The 6,200-nt window shown below is 60.8% G+C and overlaps 1 long non-coding RNA gene across 1 annotated transcript; it reads left to right on the top strand.

Moving 5' to 3' along the window:
• Positions 1-45: 45 nt before the first annotated feature.
• On the top strand, positions 46-929 carry LOC140621785 (uncharacterized). Its single transcript, XR_012021526.1, has 2 exons — positions 46-594; positions 719-929. It is a non-coding gene; the product is annotated as an uncharacterized lncRNA (long non-coding RNA).
• The last annotated feature ends 5,271 nt before the right edge of the window (positions 930-6,200 follow it).

Here is a 6,200-nt window from a genome sequence, read left to right on the forward strand (position 1 = left end):
GGGCTGGGGCCGGGGAGCCCTGGGGGGGCGGGGCGGGGGCGCCCTCCCGGGGCTTCGGGGGCCCCCACGGCCCCGCTGGCGCGACCCCACTGCCCCACGCCCGCCCCGGCGGGAAGGGAAGGACCCGGGGAACGCAGTGGGTCTGCGGCCTGACCCGTGACCGTGACCGACAGCCCGGTTGCCTGCTCGGGTTTCGTGCGGGGATCGGGGATCGGGGATGGGGATCAGGGATCGGGGATGGGGATCGGGTGGATGGGCTGTGACACCCCGCCCCTCCCCTCCCTCGAGGGCCCCACAACCTTTAAAGTTTCTGTTGCCCTTACCCCGCCGGTGTGCCAGGACTGTTGTCTCCGTTGGTCCCCGTGTGCGGGGGCTCCAGGCAGCACGACCCCATCTCTGCCCCGCCCCTCACCCCGGGGGTAGATAACTGCCCCAGGCCTCAGGGCCAGAGGAAGGAAGGGGACATGAGGGCCAGGGGCCCAACTCCAGCAGCTCCTGCCTTTGGAAACGAATAAACACCTGCTGGGTTGACAAGCGTGGCCCCAGAAACCAACCTGTTTTCACCTGACAACACACACTCGCGGCAACAATTTGGTGAGCCGGAGGGCGTTGGGCAACTGTAAACATGAGCCAGGATGCAGTGGACGCTGTGACATTGGAAACAGTGCCATCGGCCATGCATGGCTTTTTTTTTTTTTTTTTTCTTTTGTAAGAGCAGACACCGTGGGCAGAGGGGAAGAGAGACCCACAGCCCCCGCTGAGCACGGAGCCCCACACTGGGCTGGATCCCAGGACCCTGGGACCGCGACCTGAGCCGAGGGCAGACGCTTCATCAGTTGAGCCCCCCGAGCACCCCAGCAATGGCATTTTAAAACAACCTGAGTTCTGCAACAATCCGACAACACAGAAATTCCAAAAATACTCAGTAACTAGAGTGTGTCCTGTTTTAAGGGTGGGGAGGTAGGGGCATCATTCAGTTGTCCAACAGCTTCACGTTCCCAGGAGACGCTCGAGTGTTCTGAGAAGCACACGTGCAATGATCATTCAGGGAAGCAGGACGCGTCCTCTCGGCAGTCTGCAGTTAAAGCGTATGGTTTTTCTAAGAAAGATAGTTAAGGACTTAGACTGACACGGTGACAACGGCATGCAATGAGGGGAAGTAGGGCTGTCCCCAAACACCAGGCTGGCCGTCGGCTGGAAGCCAGAGCCCCCTGGTTCTGCAGCTCCCGGGGGCCCCTTACCCGAGTCTGCACCAGTCACCACCAGGCTTTTCTACCAGGCTTGTTTTTATTTGTGGTCCGCGGTGCCATCGTATTTTGTCCGCCACCCGGAGTACATTCCTCTTCGTAGGTTCAGGCGTTGCTTCCAGAAAGGCCACACGGAAAAGGAGCAAAGCTGCTCCCGGGCGGGTAGCACCAGTCTGATTGCTGCCGCCGGGAGAGCTCATCTGCAGCTCAGCTGAGGTCTGGGAACGCTTGAGGGCCTGGATCTTGGACAGCCTCGGAGGGATCTGTAGGAGCCCCCAGAGGAGCCAGGGGGAACCAGAGGGCCTCAGTGGGGGAGGGAGGGAGAGAGGGAGGGGGGACAGAGGCCAAGGTTGGGTCAAGGGCTGCTACGGACCCTGCCCGGATGTGTGGGATGGCTCCGTGGGAGCTGCAAGGGGCTGTTAGCTGCATGGGTTCGGAGCTGGTCCTGGTCCCTGCCCTGAGGGGCCTCTGAGGCCCAGGGATTTGCTCTGGCCTGAGATGCGAGATGGGGGAGTCCTCAGGAACGGCCGGGAGGGGCTCTAGTGGCCCCTGCTCCCGTACTTTGACAAGACAGAAAACGTTTTCAGGGTCACACAGCCAGTGAGATGCAGGGCCAGACTTGGAGCCAGGGCTTCACCAGAGTCTCAGCCCCCCTCCATCCCACGGGGACGTGGTGGGAAGGTTTCTTGAGAATCACTTAAAAATTAGTGGGACTGTGTCACAAAAACAGGAAATGGACCTGGAGTGACTCTGGTTCATATTTGTTTCTTTCCGGGGGAGGGGGAGAGAACCAAGCTGGCTCCAGGCTCAGCGCAGAGCCCAACGTGGGGCTCAATCTCACCATCAAGAGTCAGATGCTGGGATCCCTGGGTGGCGCCGCGGTTTAGCGCCTGCCTTTGGCCCAGGGCGCGATCCTGGAGACCCAGGATCGAATCCCACGTCGGGCTCCCGGTGCATGGAGCCTGCTTCTCCCTCTGCCTATGTCTCTGCCCCTCTCTCTCTCTCTCTGTGTGACTATCATAAATAAATAAAAATTTAAAAAATTAAAAAAAAAAAAAAGAGTCAGATGCTTGGGAACCTGGGGGGCTCAGCGGTGGAGTGTCTACCTTCAGCTCAGGGGTTGAACCCCGGGTCCTGGGATCGAGTCCCACATCGGGCTCCCTGCATGGAGCCTGCTTCTCCCTCTGCCTGTGTCTCTGCCTTTCTCTCTCTCTCTCTCTCTCTCTCTCTCTGTGTGTGTGTCTCTCATGAGTAAATAAATAAAATGTCTTAAAAAAAATCCCTTTTCCACTGAAGACGTCCCAAAAATTCTTTCTTGGCCGTCGGCTCCGGACCTCACTCACCAACATTCCAGGCGGGATATACGATATAATAAGCCATAGATGCTTGGTCTTCCTGATTCTGGCTCAAAGCTCCTAAAACCCTTGGACTTTCCTGAGTCCAAGTAAGAGTGATCCAGGTATCCTTTGTTATTTACAGCAGCCCCCCTTCGAGTGCCTCTGAGTTTCTGTTCGAGGGGTGACGTTTGGAAAGCACCTCGGCTTGGGTGCTGGTGGCCGGGGAAACCAACCCTGTGAGAGGAGAGGAGCTGGAGGTCGCGTCAATCACCAGTGAGTTCATCAGTCTGTGTGATGGGGCGTCCCTGAAAGCCCAAAGCGACGGGTTCAGGGAGCTCCTGGGGGGTGGGGAGACATAGAGGTGTGGGTGATGTGGGGCACAGAGGGCCAGGAAATGCAGGGAAAGTAAAATGTCCTTGTAACCTGCCTCCCTCCCCCCTCCTGGTTGACAAGCACTTGAGGTGAGCCGGGTCCAGGTTCCTCCCGGGGGCTCCCAACTGTCCAAATGCCTCAATGCCTCACCGGAGGGGAAGACACCCCGAGCCAGGCCTCGGGCTGTCCTGAGTCTTGAGCATATGAAAGTCCTTCTGGGAACTTCCCTTTGTCTTTACTTCCCCCAAGGGCCTCAGGCATAAATCGCTCCTCCCAATCCCAGGGACCCAGGCTTCCTGCCCACAGGGTCTGTCCCTGTGCTTTATTGAAACCACCGTTTGCACCAAAGACATCTCAAGAATCCTTTCTTGGCCGTCAGCCCAGGTCCCAAGACTCCAAACGGCCCCTGGGGGCGAGCGGGCCCCTGGCACGAAGCTCTGCACCCCTTCCCCAACCTCGCCCTCCTCATCTCTGTTCCTTCGGATCCTTTGTAATCAGCGGGCAGCTACCAGGAGGCTGCTCTCCCGAGTCCGCGGGCCGCTCCCGCGCGTCAGCTGAATCTCGGATCGGCAGCTCGTTATCAGAAGCACAGGCGACAGCCTGGCATGGCAACTGGCATCTGAAGGAGGAGCCGCCGTGGGACCGAGCCCCTAAGCTGTGGGACCTGCAGCCACCTCCAGATTGGGTTGAATTTGCGGGACGCACGGTCGCGTCCTCAGAGAACCGAGGCAATCGCTTGGTGGCCGGCCACCCGCCTTGGCCCAGGCGGCTCGCATTCCCGGGACAGAGGACCTTCCTTGTTAAGGCCGGGACACCCCGGGCAAACCGGTGGAATTGGTGTTTACAGAAAAATGAAGAAACCTGTAGGATCGCCATAAGAGAGAAAAGAGTCTTCTCTGAGCCCAAGCTCGCTCTTCACGGGACACAGGGAAGGAAGGGCTCTGGAGCGTGGACAGTGTTCACGGGGCCACGTGCTCCTTACATCCTGTGAAAGGACTGAGGTGACAGCCGCGCGGATGGCGGGAGTCACAGTCGTGCGGTGAAGGAATGTGGGAGCAGGAGCACGCGATCCCCTCGGCTGGGGGCCCGGAGCAGGGGCCCCAGGGGGGCGGGCCGCAGTCAGGCTCCGGTCCCGCGAGGGTGGCGGACAGTCACGCCGACTTGGAAATCTGAACGGGCTCCCCTCGTGTACGAGCCTTTACAGAGGTTTGCTCGCGTCGCCGGTCGCTGGGCCTGGCTGTGGACGCACGCCCAGGTCACTGTGACACCCCCCGGCCCCCCTTTAGAGAGCGCGGCGGCCCCGGCTGGAGGCTCGAGGCGGAGCGGGGACAGGGCTGAGCGGGGACAGGGCCTTGGGGGAGAACCCCAGCCCTGTGCACGAGAAGGAAACAGTTACCCGCCCCCCCAAGCGTGTGTAGACGGCCGTGTAGGGAAGGGGCCCTGGGGCAGGAGAGCCCGTCGGTGGAAAGATGCCAGCCTTCCCTGGGACGTGACCGGGTGTCTGCAGGGCCTTGGGGTCCAGAGTGGGGACCTGGGGCTCACAGGCCACGTGCGAGACGGGCTCACCTCACACGGGGGCGTTCCTGGGGGGGTCACAGCTGACAGGGCAGCGTCACCAACATTGGTGCGGCAGGAGTTGTGGGGTGACCTGCGGCCCTGCGGTGTCTGGAAGCTATTCCAGTTTGCTCAGTTGGGGTCAACATCCTGGGTGGAGAAAATACAGCCTGGGGCTCCCGGGGGTCCGTCGGTGACGCGTCTGCCTTCTGCTCAGGTGGTGATCTCCGGGTCCTGGGATCGAGTCCCGCATCCAGCTCCCTGCTCAGCGGGGCGTCTCCCTCTCCCCCTGCCCCTCCCCTGCTCAAGTGCGCCCCATCTCTCTCTCTGTCTCTCTCTCAAATTGATAAAATCATCAACAAAGGCTGCCTCGGGTAGGATGAGGTCACAGGGAGGCCTCTGGGCACAAACGGGCAGGGGAGGCCGATGCCCACGCCCCGGGGCGGGCCAGGCACTTCCTCCCGCAGAAGGAACAGCCAGCGGCGAGGACTCGGAGCAGCAGCGGCCGGTCCTCGGGTTTCTGTCTGGAACCTTTGCTCTACGTCCTGCATCACACACTTCCCGAGCCCGGCACATGCTTGTAGTCGGGTCCCGGCTGCGTGGGGACTTCTGCGTGTCTGCTCCGCCTGGCTCCGCCGGGACCAGCTGCGGCACCGCCCCGTCAGTGCTTTTGGAATGAGCAGCTGGGTTGCTTCGTTTGTTTAAATATTTTGTTTATTTATTTTGGGGGGGGGGTAGCGTGCCCGCAGGAGGGGAGGAGAGGGAGGGAGAAAGAATGTGAAGCAGACTCTGATGAGCGTGGAGCCCGACCTGGGGCTGGATCCCACAACCCCGAGGTCATGACCTGAGCCGAAGCCCAGAGTTGGATGCTTAACCCGCGGAGCCAGCCAGGCGGCCCGCTGAGTTAAGCTGGGATCTTAATAAAGAATTTTATACGTAGAAAACTTTTTTTTAAAGGAAATAGCAGGGCAGCCCGGGTGGTTCAGTGGTTTAGTGCCACCTGCAGCCCAGGGTGTGACCCCGGGGTCCCGGGATCGAGTCCCATGTCAGGCTCCCTGCAGGGAGCCTGCTTCTCCCTCTGCCTGTGTCTCTGCCTCTCTCTGTGTGTCTTTCATGAATAAATAAAATCTAAAAAAAAAAAAAAAAAAAAGGGAAATAGCATCTGCGTACACATCATCTGAAAGCACGTTTCTGTAGTGACTGCAGATCCACACGTCGGCTGCCCTGCGTCTTCGCCCCCCCTGCACCCGCCCTGCCACTCCTGGACCCGGAGATCCGGAGCTGAGAGGCGGCCCGAGCACTGGTGAGGCTGCACAGGACAGGAACGTGGCCCTGCCCCGGGGGACCGCGGGCCCTCCACAGCCTGCTGGGCTCCCCGCGGCCCCGGCCCACACCAAGCCCACGGCCCCGGGCCCGCTGCGGGCACTCATGTGTCCTGGTCGTCACCGCCGGACACCGACGTGGACCGGAACGCCGAGGGTGGGCTGTCACCCAGCTCACCGGCGACAAACTAACTTTAGAATCCTGATGCCTGTCCCCGCGCTCCGCAGACGGCCCCTTCAGGGACGCTGCCTCGCGTGACTTCTGAAAGCTGCTTAGGACGTGGGGCAGGGACGGGGGCAGGGAGCGCCGTGGACGTCGGGCCAACAGGGCAGGAAGGACAAACGCAAGAGGAGGCGCTCGCGCCCCG

Source organism: Canis lupus, chromosome 30 (genome assembly GCF_048164855.1).
Source record: "Canis lupus baileyi chromosome 30, mCanLup2.hap1, whole genome shotgun sequence".
Lineage (NCBI taxonomy): Eukaryota > Metazoa > Chordata > Mammalia > Carnivora > Canidae > Canis > Canis lupus.